General features: G+C 46.2%; 1 long non-coding RNA gene across 1 annotated transcript; it reads right to left on the reverse strand.

Annotated features, from left to right (window-relative positions):
* Positions 1-17755: 17755 nt before the first annotated feature.
* On the reverse strand, positions 17756-21844 carry LOC125943718 (uncharacterized). Its single transcript, XR_007465854.1, has 2 exons — positions 21589-21844; positions 17756-17949 (listed from the first exon to the last, which is right to left on the reverse strand). It is a non-coding gene; the product is annotated as an uncharacterized LOC125943718 (long non-coding RNA).
* Between the last annotated feature and the right edge of the window lie 688 nt (positions 21845-22532).

Below are 22532 nucleotides of genomic sequence, written 5' to 3' on the forward strand. Positions count from 1 at the left end.
TCGAATGCGCAGCAGCCGAAGATTTCATTTCACCATGCGTTCTCATAAAATATTCAAAGCTCGAGTTGATGACGCCTGCTAAACTTATGAAGGAAAAACAACGAAGAAAGAAAACGAGGGGCAGGAGGTGAAGCCGTACGTGCAGAACAGCGAAAAGTGTCTCGACTGTGGACTCGGCTTGTTGCTGGTCGCGACTGTCGCTCGATATGGTTCCACATTTGCGATGTTATCATGCGCTACTGCTTGTTTCCTTGTACTGACGCCATTGATTGCTTTCGAAAATCAATGTTCAGATTTTGTTACCAGTGTATCAACGCCTATGTCGTTTGCCTTCTGTTAGTGTTGGCTGGGGACGTCGAATTGAACCCAGGACCCGATGGGAATAGTAATCCTCAGCCGTTCCTTGAATCCATCGCTATGGCCATATCCCGCATTGAATGCTCTCAGAATACTGTGTTAAGTGAACTAGCGCTGATTCGCGCCGCTCATTCTTCGAATGTGTAGGATTCGATTTCTAGCCTTTCCTCGCGAGTCGACGCCCTAGAAAAAATCGCGGAAACAAATCAGTTAAGCTGCACAAGCTCTGTAGCCGGTCCCGATATGGCTAAACTTTCCTCGGACATTAAATTGCTTTCGAACAAATGCGACGACGCCGAGAATCGTCTTCGACGCACTATATATATATATAACTTGCTGTTTTTTGGGATCACCGATAAGCAAGATGAAACGTGGTCCCAATCTGAATCACGTATCACTTCATTCTGCTCCCAGGAGCTCGATATCACCATTAATAGTCATGATATTGAACGTGCCCACAGACTTGGCCGCTACCAGCCAGGAAAGAATCGCCCGATAATTGTCAGTTTCATGAGATTCAAAGACAAAGGGCAAATTCTGTCTGCCAGTTCAAAGCTAAAAAATTCGCCGTTTTCAGTCCGTGAAGACTATTCTGCGCGTGTGCACTTGGCAAGGAAGAAACTTCTTTTGTATGGTAAGCAGAGTACTGCTTTTTTCAAAATCCGTTTTGATAAGCTTATTATGAACAACAAACAGTTTGTGTACGATGCTGGAACTGATACTGTAGTCGAGCTAAATTCATAGCGCTCACTGCATGCACCTAAGTCCTTGGTGCACCACCCTTTGGGAACTCCCAACCACGCAAGCTCTATCCCAAGAAATAAATCTGTATCACTTTTACTAACCAATATCCGAAGCTACTTCCCAAAGAAAGACGCTGTCGAAGCTATATTGGATGACAACAGCACTGATATTGCCATCTTTACTGAAACTTGGCTCACACCTGATATACAGAATGACGAACTTTTGCACGAACAGCAGTCTTTCGCTTTTTTCCGGCGTGGCAGATGTGGTCGCCGGGGAGGCGGCGTGATGGTTCTTGTTAAGGGCACCCTGGTTTCTTCTCCTGTTGCAATCAATAGTAAAAGCGAAATCCTTTGTGTAAACATTTCATTGGCTCATCGCGCCACTATCATCATTGCCTGCTACCGGCCACCCGATTCTGATCGCTCCTTCATTGACGACCTAAGTACCATTCTACTTGATATCAAAAGCCAGTTTCCCTGCGCTAACCTCATGGTTTGCGGTGATTTTAACTTTCCAGACATTGATTGGGACAACCTAACTGCATCTTCACGTCATTCCAAAGATTTTTTGGATCATATTCTTTCTTTCAACCTCGCTCAAGCTGTCGGAATACCAACTCGTGGTACTAACACCTTTGACCTTGTCCTTGTGTCAAATCCTGAGCTAATTCAGTCATTGTCATCCACCGACGGTCTTAGCGATCATAAGTTAGTGTTGTTCAACCTCGCAATTTCAATTCCTTCGCGCCAACGTTCAATAAAGTACATTCGCGACTACAGCAAAGCAGATTTTTCCAAAATTAATAAGGAAATGGCCAAATTTCTCCAACACTTTGAACAATCTGCTCCTAATAGGTCTATTGACGAAAACTGGTTTTCGTATAAAGAAAAATTTATCTCTTTAATGGAATTCTATGTACCCCTCGTTTGCATTCGCGGCGATGCCGGGAAACCGTGGTTTACAAACTCATTAAGAAAATTATGTAACAAGAAAAAGCGGTTGTTCAAGGAAGCCAAGAGCTCCAATTCAGCACTAAAATAGAAAAAGTACTTAGAGTGCCTGCATAATTATACGAAGTTGCTGAGGAGCACGAAACGGCACTTCTACAACAAAGACTTACTTGACATCCTCCGAAATAACCCCAAAAAATTTTGGACTTTGTTAACTCCCAATCGTAGTGGCTCGCATAACATCTCTTTATCATATGAGGATGGTTCTGTCGTTCCGAAGGAGCTTCGTTCTGACGTTTTGAATGCGTACTTCACGTCCGTTTTCACCCAGGAACCAGCTGCTAATATTCCTATACCACTCACCTCAAATTTCCCTCAAATGCCACCAGTTGGTATCTCGGCAGAAGGAATCTGTAAAATAATTGAAAATTTGAAGATATCCAGTGCCCCTGGGCCTGACAACATATCAGCTAAAATCCTTAAAGGCACAAAAGTAATATCCAGTCGCGTACTACAGATCATTTTCACGCAGTCTATTTCCAGTGGCCAAATCCCGTCCGAGTGGAAGGTAAGCAGAGTTGCACCGGTTTTCAAGGCAGGAAGCCGCTCCGATCCATCGAATTATCGTCCTATCTCGTTAACATGCATTGCATGCAAACTTATTGAACATATAATTTATTCCCACGTGGCAAAGCACCTGGATAATAATTCCTTTTTCTTCAAAAACCAACACGGTTTTCGGTCTGGCTTTTCGTGCGAATCTCAACTGTTTGAATTCACGACTGACCTGCACTTAAACCTAGACTCATCCTTTCAAACTGACGTCATTTACCTTGATTTTTCTAAGGCTTTTGACCGTGTTCCCCAGCAGCGCCTTATGACTATTATCCTTTCACTTGACCCGCTGATATTTTCATGGATTCACTGCTTTTTAACTGATCGTTCGCAGTACACCGTCATTGAAAGTCATCCTTCTGCCTCTACTAACTTTATCTCCGGTGTCCCTCAGGGCTCTGTTCTTGGCCCGCTTCTGTTCCTAATCTTTATCAATGACCTTCCTGCTGAAATTTCATCATCCATTCGTCTGTTTGCGGACGATTGCGTTCTGTACCGACGTATCTCTACTATTAACGATCAGTCATTGCTACAGGATGATTTAACCTTAATCCGAAATTGGTGTTCGACTTGGCTCATGCAGTTAAATGTATCAAAATGTAAGTTCATGCACGTGTCTCATAAAAGATCTAACCTACACTTCTCATACACGCTAAACACTACCGCGCTATCACAAGTGGAATCTTATAGGTATCTAGGCATAGAAATAACAAGTAATCTAAGCTGGTCAAAGCACATCACGTCGCTTTCTGCAAGCGTCTCTATATCACTAGGTTTCATCAGACGATCACTCACTTTTGCTTCGCCCACGGTTAGACTAATCGCATACGAAACTTTCATCTGTACCCAACTTGAATACGCTTCCCCTATCTGGAACCCCCATCAAGAGTACCTAATCCAGGCGTTAGAAGCAATACAAAATCGAGCTGCTCGTTTTGTAACGTCCAAATATGATTCTCGGTTGAGCGTTACTAACATCAAAGCTTCGATTGGTCTAACCTCCCTAGCATCCCGTCGTAAGATAGCAAGTCTTTGCCTTTTTCATAAGCTGTATTATAATTTTCCTCATTTACGTGAGAGCCTAATTCAGCCGCCCATGAGATCATCACGACGCCTTTTTAATTGTCACAGTGTTCAACGCATTCATGCTTCGACTAACGCTTTCAATAAATCATTTCTGCCGACTGCCATATCGTATTGAAATGTACTTCCTGATGGTATCGTCAATGCAACTAATTCTGTAAAATTTAAACAGTTATTATTACACCAGTGTTGTCCACAGCCCCACTAGTAAGCCCTTTTTTTCGGCTTTCTAATTTTCATGTGTTTACTGTGTTTACCTGTTTTTGCAACCTGTATTAATGTCTTTTTTGTTTTTGTTTTTATGTGACCCGAGGTTACCATTTGTTACCCCCCCCCCTTATGTAATGCCCCATCAAGGGGCCCTTAAGGGCAAATAAATTATGATGATGATGATGATGATGATTCTACAATTGTTGGCAGTTCGTTCAACCCAAAATTATGAGGATTAACATACGTAGCGGCATGTATATATATATATATATATAGTATATATATATAAGTATAGTATAGTATATAGTATAGTATATAAGTATATATATATATAGTATATATATAAAGAGCGTAAGCGTCGGAAGTTAGAGCGGGATGGCATACCTCAGACGATTTCCATCAGCGCGAACGTCCCTGCGACCACCACAAGTAATAACAGCGTAGAAACAACGGTAGTTAACCTTTCATCTGCCCGGTTAACGGCCTCCGAAATTAGTCTTCTTGCTAAAGGCCTTACATTCTGTCCGGCAAGCGGTAAATTTAATGAGTTTCAGTTTTATCAGGATTTGGATAATTTTGCCAGAAATCTTCGCTTGCGGGAATATTTTCATGATAAACCCAGCCGAACAGCATTCCCCGGAGCATCAGGAACAAATTGGTCACCACCAGATCAGAGGGACAGATATTTGGAAATGTATATATCCGCCGTCCAAAAAGATATCATGAGAGCATGCTCAAAAGTGAAACCCTTTCGACAAAACTTGTCGTACGAAGAGCGCAAATCGTTGGACTCACTGAGCCGTCGATCAGATGTTGTAATTAAACCTGCGGATAAGGGTGGCGCAATAGTAATATTGGATAAGGTCGACTACCTGAAAGAAGGATATCGACAATTAGAAAATAAGGAATTCTATACGGAACTCACAGAGGACCCCACTAAATTGTTCGAATCAGAAATATGCCGCGAATTAAATTCACTGCACAAGGAGGGGAAAATATCTAAAGATATGCTTAAAGCAATGCTGCCGATTCAGCCAGCCCCTGGTCGTTTTTATTTGCTACCCAAAATCCACAAAACTAACCACCCCGGTCGCCCTATTGTCTCAAGCAACGGCACGGTAACAGAAAGAATTTCAAGTGCCTTAGACTTCATAATTAAGGACATAGTCCCGACCATTCCATCTTACATTCAGGACACCAACCAATTTCTTCGCACAATAACTGGACTAGAGATCCCCGAAGAAAGCTTCCTGGTGACAATGGATGTAATATCCCTATACACAAACATACCACAAGCAGAGGGCATTGGCGCGACAGTCAACGCTTACATGAACGCAAACACGCCTGTAAGTCTAGACGAGGACACGCTGTCAACGCTACTGCGGTTAGTACTAGGATACAATAACTTTGAATTTGACGAGAAACACTTCCTCCAGATAAGCGGAACGGCAATGGGCACGAAGATGGCTCCTAATTATGCGAATATTTTTATGGCATCACTTGAAGAACCTTTTCTTGCGGCCAGACCTTTGAAGCCGCTCATCTACAAAAGGTTCTTAGACGACATATTCTTTATTTGGCACCACGACGAAGAAAGTCTCCTTAAATTTGTAGCAGATTTTAATTCAGTTCATCCGTCAATCGCTTTCACTTACAGCTATTCTAAATCAGCTGTAAACTTTCTTGATGTCACGGTACAAATTAAAGATAATCGCATATTCACAACCTTATATAAAAAGCCAACAGACCGCCACCAATATCTTCATTTCAAAAGTAGCCATCCACAACATTGCAAGAAAGCCATCCCATATTCACAGGCCCACCGATACCGCCGCATCTGCTCTGACGAGAAAGACTTCCAATGTCATGCAAAGGAACTCAGAACGGCCCTGGTGGCGAAGCACTACCCGGAACGTATTGTTGATGATGCTATAAGCCGAGCACAAGCCTTAGACAGAAATGAAATTTTGACTGGCTCAAAGCCCCGCCATCCGAAAAACCAAACCAACCTTATCCTCACCTACTCATCTACATTACCGCACGTGAACAACATCCTAGCCAAACACTTTAATATCATTCAGCAGAGCACACGTTTGTCTTCAATTTTCACAGAGCCACCCCGAGTTGTCTATCGCCGGGGAAGAAATCTAAGAGATATCCTCGTCAGAGCTAGGACAACCACGGTTCAAAACATAGAATCAGGCTGCAGACCTTGTGGTAAACCCCGCTGCAAGGTCTGTAAGCACATGACTTCAACCTGTCTTGCTAAGGCTACTTCCTCTGATTTCGCATTCAAAATTAAGGAACCTCTAAATTGTGACAGCAGCAATGTGATCTACATGCTCCATTGTGAAGTCTGCGACCAACAGTATATAGGCCAGACTGGAACCGCGTTCAGACTCCGTCTAAACAACCACAGAGCTCACACCCGCGCACTACCACATCTCCCATTCTCAAAGCATATCAGTCTGCCTGAGCATTCATTTGATAAAATACGTGTCACTCTTCTCCAGTCAGGCTTCCGCTCTTCTCGTGAACGGGAACAAAGAGAGTCATATTTTATCCACAAATTTAGAACAATCACGCACGGCATAAATGAACACATGGGAAACCTCTCGTTTCTTTGTCCATAAGTTAAATTAGCTAAAATCAGAACTTAATCCCCGCATGGGCAAGCCGAACACGTGTGTGATGTCGAAAGAATGCCCACTACCGCAGTGGGGGAGCGGACCGAACCACCCACATTATTGTGCCTTGCTTTTTAATTTCATGCTTATTTTGCCACGCTGTTACTATTATATTTGCAGGTTATTTCTTCTTGTTTCGTGTTTCTCGTGTTTTGCCCTTGCTTTTCAATTTCAACTTCATGCTGATTTCGCCAGGCTGTTACTGTCATATTTGCAGGCTGCTTCTTCGTATTTCGTGTTTTTCGTGTTTTGCCCTTGCTTTTCAATTTCATGCTGATTTCGCCACGCTGTTACTACATTTGCAGGTTATTTCTTCTTCTTTCGTGTTTCTCGTCTTTCGCCCTTTACTTTGTCTGGCACGACCAGGTCTTGGTGTCTTTCCTTTAACTCTCTTTCCTTTAACTCTCCCTCTTTTTTTTCTTTTTTTTCATGCTCAACTTAACATGACAGGCGTGTCTGCCAATTGTGCATGTGTAAGACGCTTACCAGCGACCTTGCCCTAAGCTTCGTCTGGCACGACCAGGTCTTGGTGTCTTTCCTTTAACTCTCTCTCTCTCCTTTTTTTAACTTGACAGGCGTGTCCGTCAATTGTGCATGTGAAACACGCTTAACAGCGACCTTGCCCTCTGCTTTGTCTGGCACGACCAGGTCTTGGGGTCTTTCCTTTAACTCTCCATTCTTTTTTTTTTCTTTCTTTCTTTTTTTTTGCATGTTCAACTTTGTCATATATCTCTCTATCTCTCCTTTCTCACCTTTTTTTGGCGCCTTCTTTCTCTGCCTGAAGATATAAAAAGACTGTTGCAAGATTTTCCTGTATCCCTTGAAAAAGGTCGGTCCACCGACCGAAACTGTTGGGAAAATATTAAACCTAAGATAACCGCGAAGTTGTGCTTCTGACTTTCCTATATATATATATATATATATATATATATATATATATATATATATATTTGAAGACGCTGCTTTTGGTGGCAAGCATGAAACACAATTTACGACTGCGCCGTCATCACTGGCCAGGACACGAAATTGACGTCAATGTCCGCGGCCTGATAGCGTATTTAATGCTATTTAGGTACTCAAGTTCCTCACACCAGTAAGCAGCTAAACAATAAAGAAAAAAAAAGACGGATTTCTTGTTAAGGTCGGTCTTGTATAGAGTTTTGTTCTATACTGGGGTAAAGACGAAACACGGCTCAATGCGAATGGTCACGTGAGCTATAGGAACCGTGCGCTGTTCAAAGGGCGCTACAACGTTCCCATTTTTCGCCCCAATATCGTCGGACGCGTTAGAGAGGCGATAAAAATGATGCGCCATTCCAAACGACAGTGGCTCAGTTTTCGTCATCACTCTGAGTGTTATGCACTGCGCTTTGACGAGACCAGCTCGCAATTGTTAGGGCTTCAGATAGCGATCGTGAATGCAGAACAAGCGCACTTCGACATTTTCACAACTCGGACAGTCTTGCCGATAAGTGATCGAAAGTGTCACGGCGAATGTATCCAGCGTCTCTCCCGTATTACTGGTTTTGGCGCTGGCTGTCCCACAGTATCATTGCTAGATGCCGCAGAGGTCGCGCGCAAACTGCACTGCACGGTGCCTACTCGTAAATTATAACATACCGTTGGTTAGTAACGTAAAATTGTAGGTGAGAAAGTGTGACCGCTTGCACGCCTTGAGCAGAAGGAAGTACTACCAGTGGGCGGAAGCTCCCTGTACTTGTGTTGAGCTTTGGCTGACTGAGAAATCGACCAGCTTTAGTTTATCGACTTCACAACAGACGAGCAAAATTCCCTTGGGACACTCGGTCCCATACCGATACGTGGTGGCAGCGCCGCTTCCACCACTGGTAGTTGCCGGATATCTGACTGGAAATCACTCACAAAACAATGCCTCCATGACGTCACTGATGAGGTCCGAAGGTAGAGGGAGAGGGCGCACAGACGGGAGAAGGAGGGTTGCCTCGGGAGTACTCCTTTCCCACTTCGCATGCAAGCGGGCTGTGTTCGTGGTCTCTTGTTTTGGCGCTGAGCCGTGCTCATAGAAGGGCTGCAGGTGATAGCGCCATCCCTGCTTTCTCACAACGAACCGCTTAGTGCTCTCTTGTAGGTCCGCTGGCCGCTCGGTGACATCGGCCAAATCGCGGTGCAGAAGCCGCTCAAGTGTGCCATGTTTAGGGAGCGCTTTCTTTCTTCCGCGTTTACCTTGCAAGCTTCTATTCATTTTTTATAGCACTGGGGCATCTATCGTACACACCAGTGCCAAGCAATTATAATGAGGAATATTTATATAGCAAACCGTCGTTAACTACCAATATTGGCTGTTAAAATGTTACATTTCGTTATTTCGTGAAAGTAGTCGATTTGAAATTTCTAACTTGTGGAAGGTGATGGCTACGGTTCAACTAGGCTGCAGATACAGTGGGGGCTGGCAAAAAGAAAGTAACTTGCTGGAACTATCATTCGTTAATTTTGTTTATGTGTTGTTAAGTGGATCAACTAAAGCTGCCCAATTTCTTTGTCAGCCAATACTCAACACAACTAAAAGTTGAACGTTTTCATTTTATTCACACATTTCGTACTGAAAAAAAAAAAACTGACCTCCATGCAATGCGAAAGTGTCAATCTGCAGAGGCAATCTTCATTCACAACGGAAATTAGTTCATAATAAGCGAATATAAATTCCAGAAGATTCAAACAAATTCGAAAATTATTGCCCACCACGGCCGTGTCTTTCTTTCTTTTTTTTTACTTAACCTTGGCTGTGCATGTCGACAAAGTAAAGAGTGAACAAAATGTATAGCCCAACAAACACGCACTCAGCCCTTCATTGCAAGTATTTTACCGGCAGCTGGTGGGCTGCTGTCATGACGAATGAGTCGAGCAACACTGCTGTAATGCCAGTCGACTCAGGCTTTCACAGAATTTACTTATACAAAATGAATACATTATCAAAAAATAGAGTGAAATACTTGTGCTTATCTGTTGGCATTATGAAACCTGAAAAACTTCGTAGAACTGGAAATCCCGGGGTTCGAACACCACACAGCCGCACACGACATTGTGATGCGCTGTGTTAGCCATCTTCGTCTAATGCTTGGTTGGCCTGGTTTCCTGCGTCTTCCATGCCTTGCACGCCTGAGCCGCTATTCTGGACATTCCGCCATTTTCTTCAAGCCGTGACGTAGGCGCGACGCTTACAAAATGGCGCTCATGGCCCCGTTTTGCTTTCGTAACGTGACGCAATTTTGACGTTTCGCCTAAGAAACTGTAATGTAGGCATTTAAACTAGCGTGGTTGATAGAGAAAACCAGTTTTCCTCCCCAGTAAAAATAAAGCAGCTAGCTCAAAGCGTACGATTATTCCATCAAAATCGTTTCTCGCTTCCGTCGTCTGCATGCACGCAGGCTGTCGTCTGCTTCATTAGCTAGGATGCGTGTCCTCGGGAAACTGGATGAGTCATCGTATATTGGTACCCACGCGCTTGCTTTCTACCTTGAGACAACATACGCGACCTGCCAGTGATGATCAGCGCACGCTCTAGGCCGCGTTATCGCTATCTCGTGATCCGCAAGTGACTCAGCCCGACGTGTCTGGCTTAGAAGCGGCCGAATATCCTCGATAGCGTTGCGCGCGCCACAGGTATCCGCTTGAGCGACGCAAACGCCGGCACTGCCATCTCTTGTGCACCTCGCTGCTTACTCGCACCGCGAGAGGATAAAACCCCTATATTTATAAAAGTAGCGCCATCCACTTCCCTCCTGCTCCGTTCCACTATCGCGCTCGGCGCGACCAGCGCGATCGAGGCGCGATATCGACAGTGGCGCCGCCTGCGTCGGGCCTGCCGTGGCAGACGACAGCTAACGCGCTACCAGAGGAAATCCGAGGAAAACTTCGATCGCGCCCTGCGGAGACGTTTTTGAGGCGCGATTTTGCTTCGTCAGTCAGTAACTGGTCTTAATAATGCCGTTTTGGAAGTAGCAACGCGACGATGCGAGACGGCGCAAATATCAAGTGTGCAGCAAGCGTTTGCGCACGCCGGATGGTAAACAAAAAAAGCCTTTTGCCCTCGCCTTGTCGGTTGCGGCAACTTAAGGCGCAGCAGCATGCCATCACAACGAAGTTCTTGTCCCTAACACGTTTGATCAGTTTGTGCGTACAGAACTTTCGTAGCACAGGCCCGAGAATGGCAGTCGGAGTGCGCTGGAAAGAAAAAAATACACAAAAGCGCGACGCGAACTTCCACGTGACACGGATTGGCCAATGGGGGAGCGGAGGAGGCTGGGGCGACAGGAGGCGGCTAATAAGAGAGGGCGAGGAGGAAGCGCTGGGGTGAGCGCGGTGGCGGCAAGATCTAAGAATGGCGCTACTTTTATAAATATAGGGGCTTTACGAGAGGAAACTTCAAGGTGCCGTCTTGCGTACATTTCTTTTTTTTAATTAAAAAGTCACCGTTATCATAGCCTTTGATGACGCGAAAAGTCATTAATATTGATTACAATACAAACACAATAGTGAAAAGTGCGAAATGTCGCAGAAAATTTGCTAGTTTCAACCAATATTATTTCAAATAAACGTGTTTTTAATAAAAAATGATGGTGCAAAACACAAATGCCAACACCACCCGAGAGCGATGCAATTACTATGAACACGCGTTGTGAACAAAAGGTTTTTATGGTCCGAAATAACGGGGAGAATGCGGCGATACGCATGCCTCTCCACTGCCATTGCATATGGCCGCTCATTACCATAATTCGCGCGGCTCGTCACACCACAAATTATGGCGGAAAATCTCTGCAATGGCGGCCCAGCGCAACATCACGCAACGTCAAATTCACGTTTACGAAACGGCCCTTCCTGTGACGCTCCTCACGGGATATTCCTTCAGCCAATGAACAAGCTGACATGCCGGCTATCTTGGAACACCACCACATATTCGCGAAATTGCAGATCCATTGCACGAGCTTGCGTTTTGTGTCGTGCGCGCGCGCGCGTTTATGTGTGTGTGTGTGTGTGTGTGTGTGTGTGTGTGTGTGTGTGTGTGTGTGTGTGTGTGTGTGTGTGTGTGTGTGTGTGTGTGTGTGTGTGTGTGTGTGTGTGTGTGTGTGTGTGTGTGTGTGTATTTGCCATGCCGGGCAAAACTTATTTCACGGAGGAAGAAAAATTGGCTGTGGCTTAACTCAGTTATGCCTGGGTGTGCGTAGCTAGAGGTACGGTTATTCTTATTGTTTAGCTTGGTTCTCTCTACGGTTACGTCTTTTTCATTTAGCTTCGTACGCCTGAATGTTTAGGTTTGGTTGTTACCTCTTAAGTTATGGTTATATTAAAGACTAGACATTATTAAATGGTAACGTATTTATTGTGAAAGTCTTCATCTTGTTGTTTCTCAATTGCCAGAAAGACGGCCCGATGGTCGGTGAGGCGGGAGGATAAGGGGTTGTCGTCCAGTGACTTGAACACGTTTCGGGTGCTATCCTCATCTGAATCCACACGCCTGGCCACTTCGTACTTACGACGCTTCTCGAGGCGTGCGGCTCGTTCTTCCTCCATCTCTTCTGCGTCGTCTACACCGGGGCTTTTAATGGGTATATAAGTACAATCTATGCACCCAGTAACCCCGGGGAATCCTCCAATGGCATAGAACCTAGTCATGACTGACCTCGCTTCACTGGCGTTTGGCAGCCGAACGTACTTGGGATACAGACGTAGGCATATCAGCTGTGTCTTATCTCAAATGCATCGGCATATAGAGGGTTGGGATACACACACAAGGTCCCCTACAACAGTTTGCATGGCACCCGTTCCGTAAAAACGCAGTGCGATGAGGACCTTCAACAGAGCAGGTAGCGGCGCTCCTCTGTTGTCAGTGTTACAAAGCAGTTGCAGCTCTGTCAGTGTGGTTGCAACAGCTCGCTTGGAAAAACGATACCGGGCTACAGAAACTCCACTTCGTTGTCGTGTTCCCGTGGATGCTGCCTGTCAATCACATGCCGGACTGGAGTCAACGGCGGAGGCTTGTACACAGTCCCGTAAAGAAGGGTCATTTGCACGTCGAAGAAACCTTTCATAGCTTTCGAAGCTATCGTCTTCGGATAAATATCGCAAGGCCGTCATTCTCGGCGCTCGCTTTTCACAGAAAAACAGAATCGCAAAAGAAATGGCACAAAGCGCAGTCTGCGGAACCAAACTGCACGTCAATACACGGCGGCTGGCTACTGCGGCGTTGGCTGCGCACGGCACCTGTCCAATCCGAGCGTACCGCGTGCAACGTCCTGCGGAGAAGCATGCGTTCAGGTAGAGGAGCGCGGTTAGGAAGCATGAAGGTAGCATGCCGGCTCCCTAAGCGCAAGGAAACACCAAGGAGGCCCTAACTTAGTGCCCCTTAGTAAGGGACGTTCCAGAATTGACGCCAGGTGGCCTTACAGCGTGTAAGACATCCTTAGTAATGAAAGGAGCGTTTTAGAATCCGGGCCTCGGGCGAGCGTTTCAGAATCCGGGCCTTAGGCCCGGATTCTAAAACGCTCCTTTCCTTACTGAGGACGTCTTACACGCTGTAAGGCGACCTGGCGTCAATTCTGGAACGTCCCTTACTAAGGGGCACTAAGTTAGGGCCTCCTTGGTGCTTCCTCACGCTTAGGAAGCCGGCATGCTACCTTAATGCTTCCTAACCGCGCTCCTCTACCTGAACGTATGCTTCTCCGCAGGACTTTGCACGCGGTACGCTCGGCTTGGATAGGTGCCGTGCGCAGCCAACGCCGCAGCAGCCAGCCGCCGTGTATTGACGTCCAGTTTGGCTCCGCAGACTGCGCTTTGTGCCATTTCTTTTGTGATTACGTTTTTCTGTGAAAAGCGAGCGGTGAGAATGACGGCCTTGCGATATTTATCCGAAGACGATAGCTTCGAAAGCTATGCAAGGTTTCTTCGGCGTGCAAGTGAACTTCTTTACGGGACTGTGTACAAGCCTCCGCCGTTGACTCCAGTCCGGCATGTGATTGACAGGCAGCATCCACGGGAACACTACAACGAAGTGGAGTTTCTGTAGCCCGGTATCGTTTTTCCAAGCGAGCTGCTGCAACCATACTGACAGAGCTGCAACTGCTTTGTAACACTGACAACAGAGGAGCGCCGCTACCTGCTCTGTTGAAGGTCCTCATCGCACTGCGTTTTTACGGAACGGGTGCCATGCAAACTGTTGTAGGGGACGTTGTGTGTGTATCCCAACCCTCTATATGCCGATGCATTTGAGATAAGACACAGCTGATATGCCTGCGTCTGTATCCCAAGTACGTTCGGCTGCCAAACGCCAGTGAAGCGAGGTCAGTCATGACTAGGTTCTATGCCATTGGAGGATTCCCCGGGGTTACTGGGTGCGTAGATTGTACTTATATACCCATTAAAAGCCCCGGTGTAGACGACGCAGAAGAGACGGAGGAAGAACGAGCCGCACGCCTCGAGAAGCGTCGTAAGTACGAAGTGGCCAGGCGAGTGGATTCAGATGAGGATAGCACCCGAAACGTGTTCAAGTCACTGGACGACAACCCCTTATCCTCCCGCCTCACCGACCATCAGGCCGTCTTTGTGGCAATTGAGAAACAACAAGATGAAGACTTTCACAATAAATACGTTACCATTTAATAATGTCTAGTCTTTAATATAACCATAACTTAACGAGAGGTAACAACCAAACCTAAACATTCAGACGTACGAAGCTAAATGAAAAAGACGTAACCGTAGAGAGAACCAAGCTAAACAATAAGATTAACCGTACCTCTAGCTACGCACACCCAGGCATAACTGAGTCAAGCCACAGCCAATTTTTCTTCCTCCGTGAAATAAGTTTTGCCCGGCATGGCAAATACACACACACACACACGCACGAAACAAAACGCAGGCCAAAAAGAAAAAGAAAGCGACGCCTGACCAACCGAACTGTCAGAAGCTGCCAAAGTTGCTAGGCTGAGCTTGCTTTCCTGCCATGTGCATCATTTTTGAGCTATTTTTACGTCATTGACGAAAGAAATTGTATTGATGCCCTTATATAGAAATAGAAATGCAATTCTAACAACGCCGGAAGTTTACTTTGGCAATTCATTAGAAATATTTTTCATATTTTCGTAAGTAATCTCAAAACCAGAAGCTTGTAACGTTCCACTTCCTTTGGTGAGGCGTAATGTCCCTAGATATTAAGCAAAAAAAAAATATCTAGGGACTTTAGTGAGGCGCTCCTTCCGCAGGGAAGGTAAAAGGAAGCTTTTAGAATTCACGATGGCCTTATGAGGGTGCCTAACGTTTAGGTAGCATGAAGGACTCCTTGCGTAAGGTAGGGAAACGGTCTAAGGTTAGGAGCATTTCTGAATCCGGGCCTAAGAGTCGAGGTGGTGCTATCACTGTTGCCTTGCAATGCCCAGTGCTGTCCAGTGGAAACATTGGCAGCGTAGCTGGATGAGTTTCTTAGACCGGATTGAGCAGCTACGCCAGCTGCCGTGACATGCATCTTCGTCAACGAATCCTGGGTGTCGTCAGGTGGCCTTTCAAATGCACATACAGCAACTATAGACCGCCACAGCAGTCCCACAGTGGACCCGGTGTCCACAAAAGCGTTACCGTGCGCTTACGCATCTTCTTTATGTAAGTGGACGGTTCCTGTGACGGTAATGACTGGTGCCATGACTGTTGTTTCTTGCTATTTGTTTTTACATCGTAAGCTGGTATGGGCTCATTCCAAGAGCCGTTTCGGTTGGCGATGTTGTCCGCCGCCGGCGGCTTCCGCAGCTATCGCCAGGAATGAGAGAATGATTACCCAGTTCCCGCCGGGGTTGAACCCGGGCACTCTGCGGGGGAGTCAACTACTCTACCACCGCGCCACGCCTGCGCTTGCTATAGCTCCTGCGGAAACATGCCCTATACTCGCGTCCTAGCGCGCGAGGAGTCACGATGAGGATGATGATTTAATAGCATCCCTTTTGAAACGGGGCGGCGACAAATAGCCACCTCACCTGCTTGGTTTAATCGGGTATGCTATACATGTTTTTTTTTTATCTAGCATTCTTGTTTACAGTTCATTATTCTTTTTTTTCCCTGAATATCTACCTTGCAGCCTCATAGCTCATACCTCATAGCTACCTATGACTGTAAGAGATCAAATCAGGTCGTATCAATCTCTTCCATGCTCTTTTTCCACCAATACTCTGAGCGTCTCTTACTTATATCGGCTGCTGACCGTTTGATGCTTCCGTCCACTTTAAACCCACGCGCTTCTGGAAAGTATACGTTACTTGTGCACAGAACTCAACTCACTGGGTGAATCCCTTTGCATTCCATTTTTATGTACTGAGTGGTCTCCGGATTTTTGCTGCAGCATACATATGCCTTATCTTGTTGCAAATACTTGCTTCCGTGTGTGTTGGCCCTTAGGCAACCGACTCGAGCCTCAAATAGCACGACGCTATTTGTGTTATCGTACAGACTTTCCCCTTCTAATTTATTTCTTCTCATTGTAAATATTCACGGTCCTTTTTGTTTCCATTTTTTGCATCCAATTCACTCTCTATTTCTCTCACTTTTTTTCTGATGACTCCTGTTTGTCTATTCACAGTTTGAACTATCTTCTACTTGGTTGCCAATATTCTTGACCTCTTCCTCTATTCTGTCTCCACGCTTTTAAGGTACACACACTTGTGCACTTTAGCCGCCAATTTATTTTCATTTATGTTCCTGAGCCTTTCTTCAAAAATAATTTTTCTCTGTGCTTCGCTGACTGCAAAAGACGCTCAAACCCTGTCATCTTGCACTGCTTCATTTGTGGTTTTACCGTGGGCTTCCAAAGCCAACCGGCCTACTGATCTTTGGTTAACTTCCGCGATGTGTGATGCGCGCCGCGCAACGTCTATACGTGCACAATTTGCATTGCAGTTGCATATTATTGCACCAGGTGGCAGGCCGTGCAGTAGTTGCATAGATAGCGGTACAAGGTAGACAGAAAATATTTAAGCAAGAAAAAGAAGATTAAGGAGATGTATACAAAAGTTCTAGAATTAAAAACATGCTAGCTGACTATTTGCTACCGCCCCGTTTCAAAGGGGATGCCACTAAATCATCATCATCAGCAGCGGCAGCATCGTATCGTGCTACTTGTCACGTGGTGTGAGATGCACGCCGCGCAGCGTCAATACGGGCAAACTGCATTGCAGCTACATTGTATTACACCAGGCGTCAGGACATGTAGCAGTTGCATCGTGTCATGCCACGTGTCAAGGGGCGTGACATGTGCGCTGCGTAGTCTCGATACCTGCTGTTACCCTCATGTTATGGCGCCTCTTCGCAAGGTAAGAACAGCTGCTCAAGAAGCGAATCGTAGAGCTAGGCGCGTGGCTGCAACCAAGCAACGTCGTGCTCAGCAGACCGCTGTGCATGAGGGCAGTGCATACAAGCCGCAGCTCACCGTCAACGGCGGGCGGACAGTTCAGTTCGTTCTCGTGAAAACGACGAGAGTTCGTATTGCACCTGCGGGCAGTTGTCTTTTCATCGACTTTCATTTTTATTTATATATCAATTCTACACTTCACTTAGAGACAAGGAAATCCCCTGTATGCTTTCTTTATGTCATTGTCTATGGCTTTATGTGATTGTTTAGTGGGTGTGATTTTGATTTCCACTACTTTACCGCTTCCGTGTGTCAACCATTCCCCTGTAATGCTCCAAGGAGCGAATATGGTGCAACCGACGCAAAAATAACAAAACAGCTGAGCGAGGTGCGCAAGGCGCCAAGGTACCGAAGCGGGGAAAAAACGAACTGTTATTACGAAAGGATGAAGAAAATTGTCGGAACAAAAAGTGTTGTCAAGGAGAAATAGAACATAAGCAAGCGGTGATGGAGTGCTATTTTTGGTGAATGTAAAAATCTTGCATCTAACAACGACAGCCTGGTGCCAAGCTGTGCTCAAAGTACTCAACTCTCAGCTTCTTTAAGATTGATGTGCGGTGTTGAAATGTTTCAAATTTACACAAATTTATTTCGAAGGTGCTCGGCGCTTCATTGCTAGAAAGCAGTGTGGCCGAATGATGATTTCTAAGGCATTTCTAAAGCATTTTCTAATGAGTCAGCCGAAGTAGACAGCACTTACATATCAATTTATTGTTCAATCAGTAATGAACCGATTGTGCATAAAATAATCGAACCGCAGGTTTGAAATAAATTCACAATCTACTTACTCGCTGCATGCGCTATGAGAATAGAAACAAACAGTTTTTTACATTGCTGCAGGATCGCGGCCCGTCGAACGTCCCGTCATGCATGGTAGTGCCTGCAACAAAGTGGTCATTTGTAGCAGAACTCAGCACACTGAAACAAAATCAAGGCACATTGGCTAAGCGAGGGCGTCAAATCACATGAAGCTTAATGTCTGTTTGTTTTTCTTGACGACCACTTGACAGTACTGGCAAGAGCATGTCGCGTCCATTCTATATTGTGGACACCGTGCCTCAATTGTAAATTTTATCTAAACAAAAACTAACCAACCCTTCCCCTACCAGAAATAGGGGTAAGCGAACCATGTCCTGGGTGCAACTAAACTAACCGTGATGCTACGGCTGCGACGGAGAGAACGACGTCACTGACGGTACCTCCGCCGTTGTCGCTTGCGTGCAATGTCTCGAGTTTGCTCGGTGGCATGGATAGCAGCATTCGCCCACCATTGCCGCTTGCGATTGTTCGAAATTAAATACCTTCAAAATTAAATCTGTCCATTACGTAAGACAATGAATAGCTCATACCCCCTTAAGCAATGGCTCATACCCCTGTAAACACGGCCTCCCCATTACGACGACAGAAGAGAAGTGAAATTCTACGCTCGAATGGTTAGCGGCAACGCCTCGCTGTGGGAGCAGACGACGAACGCGGGAGCAGTGCCACGAGTGCGTACTGAGCACCAGCACGAGCGCAAACCAAGAGGCGCCAACGAGCGAGCTGCGGTAGAAGACGCTCGAGCCAGTGCTGATGATGATAGTTTTTTGCGTACACGGACGCCATCGAAACCAGTGCCTTATAACAAGCTTCGCTTGAAGACTATAAAATGTAAGAAATACCGGAGTATTTCTCATATAGACGAAGCAATAGAAGTATCAGATGCCCTCTACAAGTGTTAAATAAATGTGACTTAAGATAGGGGAACAGCGCAAAAAAAAGCACGAACAGAAGACAAGAAAGGAGACACACACCAGGGCTGACTGACGAGTGAATTCTTTCTTGTCGTATTTTTTTTTTGCGCTGTTCCCTTATCGACTATGTACCGACTAGCCCAAACCTCTATGGTGTTGTGACTTAAGAAATACGGTGTGTGGCTACATTGATCGAATGCTAATCGCATTGCCATTGAGAGTCATCGCGAGATGAGTTCAGCCATAATGTAAAAGCGGAACTCTTAGCCGCGCTGACGAGCTCAGATCTGCAAGATCAACTATTGGCGCTGAGCCGTGCTCCCTCAAGGGCTGCAGAAGATAGCGCCAACCTTTCCCTTTCCCTCAAGAACCACTTATCATCATCAACTGTGGGCCATCCAGCGAGCTCGAGAGGCGGCCGGGAGACAGGGTCTCTCTACCGCCCCTGGCGCGGCCTAGGCCCAGGCCTCAATCCGCTGGTCTAAATCAAGTTGTTTCACTCAACCCTTAAGCGCCCGTTCCTACGTTGAGCGTCGGCGTAACTGGCAAAACGAGCGATCGGAGCGCACTAGAGGATGAAAGGCGGCGATAGTGAAGAGAGCGCGAGGAGGGAAGCGGAGGAGCAGGGTGCAGTGGAAGCATGAATAGGGAAGCGGAGGAGGAACGTACGGCGAAACGGTGAGTAGGAAAGCGGAGCGCCGCACGAAACGTGCTCACGGCGGCGAGCCGCAGGTGACTGCGCCAGAGTAGCGTGCGCAGTCACCTGGTCGCAGATTACGTTATTACGAAGGTATGCGGCGACCGCGTCCCCCCTTACCATATATAAAAACAGCGCCGGCGTGGGCTTCGGACCCAATGCGTATGCGCTTCCTCGCCTGCGCCGCCGCCGCTAGATAACGCGTTTCCGTGTTTATGCTGTCTTTCTGAGCAATGACCGACGCAATCGTTGGAATTCGAAACACCTAAAGAGCTGCGCTCAAATTTTGCGTTAGGGAGTATCGTAATCGTCGGTGACTTTTTTTCCCTTCCTCTTTACCTCGGAGTCTAGTAGCAGGCCAGAGACACGTTCTTCCGGCCAACCTCTCCGCGTTTGCTCTCAATAAATATTTCTCTCTCTCTCTCTCTCAATGTAAGAGAGGTTTTATAGCGTCATCGTTTAAACTATTAGGCTCCATTCATGCTCCAGTGCTCGCCGGTTTTCTACGAGAATGCTGGCACAGCCGCAAGCAGTATGACGTTGCCGTAATGACGACAATGGCATTACGATTCTAAAATGGTGGTGGGGGTACAATGACTACAGCGTGACGACGACGGTTTGATGACAATGGGATCGTTATAAAATGATCGAGAAGGCATAATGGCAACAGCGTGAGGACGGCGGCATCACAACATTGAAATGACGAGAACAAAGTTATGCAAATGGTTTAATGACGACAGCGTGCCAAAGAGACGGCATGATGGCATTAGATGACGACGAGTGTATGACGATGATGGCACGACCACGACGGCCTCACGACGATGGCATGATGACGTCAGTATGACGACGACGCAGTGACGACGATGGCATAAATACCACGTCACAATCGCGATTGAATGACGGCAGCATGATTACGATGGAATGACGAAGAAGGACTGCATCTTCTGCTAAGCGCAGCGACCAATTTTTATCCTTCGGTAAATTCCGTTCTCATGATCAGGGCCACCTGTGAGTAATGGGCCTAATTTAAGAGGAGCAATTTTGCATAAATTTGGTTACGTTGCGGGGAGTCGTGGGATCGACTGCTGTCGCACTAAATGGGCGAGTTAAGCGCCGGGAGAAATCGCTGATGCTTGCTGTTTCGTTATGTCTTGTTTATTGGACGATCAAACATTGGAACTTTGTTCAACTGTATTTATCTGAGTTTATTAAGCACTGGTGTATAAGAATAGGTGTGGCTACGTGGCAGTACATACACCCTGCATTGGCAAGATGTCAAGCAGGACTCTCTGCGTCACGGCTACGGTAGGACGGCGGCAAACCAAAGTGATGGTGACCGCGAGCGGTGCTTCGCTGTTTAGAACGGCTGGGTTTCAGACTGTGCATGGCACTGAACTTTTTTCTGAGTTGGTAATATAACAAAAGGCAACTTTTCTGCTAAGCAGGCCATGTCCACGGCGTAAAAGAGGTTGTGTCGATGACTGGCGTCGATGTTACAGGCCGCCACATTCCTCTAACACGCATAAGCGTGCCGTCTAAGTCCATGACACTATCATCCATGCAACACTCTCGGAAGTAATTTTCTTCCTTCTAAACAGTCGTTATATGCTCCCATTCTACATTATAAATTCAAACAGCGGATGCGTACCTCACATTACATTTCATACCATTCATACCAGTCACGTAGACCTTCTTGTAGACCTCCGTAAAAATAGACGGGTTGTAAATAGTATGCGAAATTTGACTGAATTGCGCGCTGCCGATAAATACTTACTGCCATCTTTATCAATTCTTTGTCGACATCCACCTTTACACCTCTTGGCTACGCAAAAAAAAAAAACTTCACAGAAACACGCCCCCCCCCCCCCCCCCCACACAACACACACCCACACGCACACACAAAAATGAAACATAGTAAATAGTCGTAGGCATCACTATGGCCCTCGAACAGTGCAAGTAATTGTGTGGTTGGCTATGCCGCTTGCATAAAAAAGTATCCCAATGATAAACGCACTGACAGCTTTCCCCGAGCAACTTGATGCGCAGTCAGAAAGATTAGTTTCAAAAATTGAATAACGGCTGCACTTACTTTTTCTTGCGCACCAGTTGTACCACAGCTTCGCGGTGCTTCCTCTCCGAATGCCGCGTTGGCAAGCTGTAAAACCTTGTCCCCTCCTAGTTGCCGTAAATACTCTTGCATCCCAGAATACAGCAGTTGTTGTGACTTGAACTCGGACCCATGCCAATACGAAATAATAAAGTTTTAAGAACGTTGAGCGCAGCGATGCACCGTCTCCCAAACTAGCACTGTCAACGCTAGCAGGGAGGCCGCTTTCCCGACGCAGACGCGCTTGCCCGCGTTGGAGCGTCCGCGCCGACGCGGAGTTGTTTAGCGACGTAATACCTGAGAAGTGGGAGGGCTAGACGCCACTTGATACTTCGTATGCTCGAAGTTCACAGAGGAGGAGGAGGTTCGTGAGATCGGAGGGAGCGCTTGGGCAGAGTGTAACATCACAAGGGATGATGGGGCGATTTCTGCATCCCTCTTGTAAGACTTGCTAATAATTTTTTGCGAAGCATTCTTTGCCAACTTAAGATATCTATCTATCTATCTATCTATCTATCTATCTATCTATCTATCTATCTATCTATCTATCTATCTATCTATCTATCTATCTATCTATCTATCTATCTATCTATCTAGCCTCATACGTCATGATGCCGTGATGCCATGACGTGTACGTCATGATTTTCATGCTATGAATGACGTGATGCCGTCATGGTTCTTTCTTTAACTCCATATACGTGGTCCACGTAACTTGAACCATAGGTGTATTTACCGGGTGGTCAAGTGCACCCCTGCCCAGCCGGTAGATGCGCCTGTGATTCAAGTCGCGTGAAACACTTTTATATAAAGAGTGACTCGTCATGCATGCCTCAACTGACATGAACGACACGACATCACAGAAATGTCATGACATGAATTACATGACAAGTTCTTTCGCCATGAATGACAAGACATGCATGAGCATT

Source organism: Dermacentor silvarum, chromosome 3 (genome assembly GCF_013339745.2).
Source record: "Dermacentor silvarum isolate Dsil-2018 chromosome 3, BIME_Dsil_1.4, whole genome shotgun sequence".
Classification (NCBI taxonomy): domain Eukaryota; kingdom Metazoa; phylum Arthropoda; class Arachnida; order Ixodida; family Ixodidae; genus Dermacentor; species Dermacentor silvarum.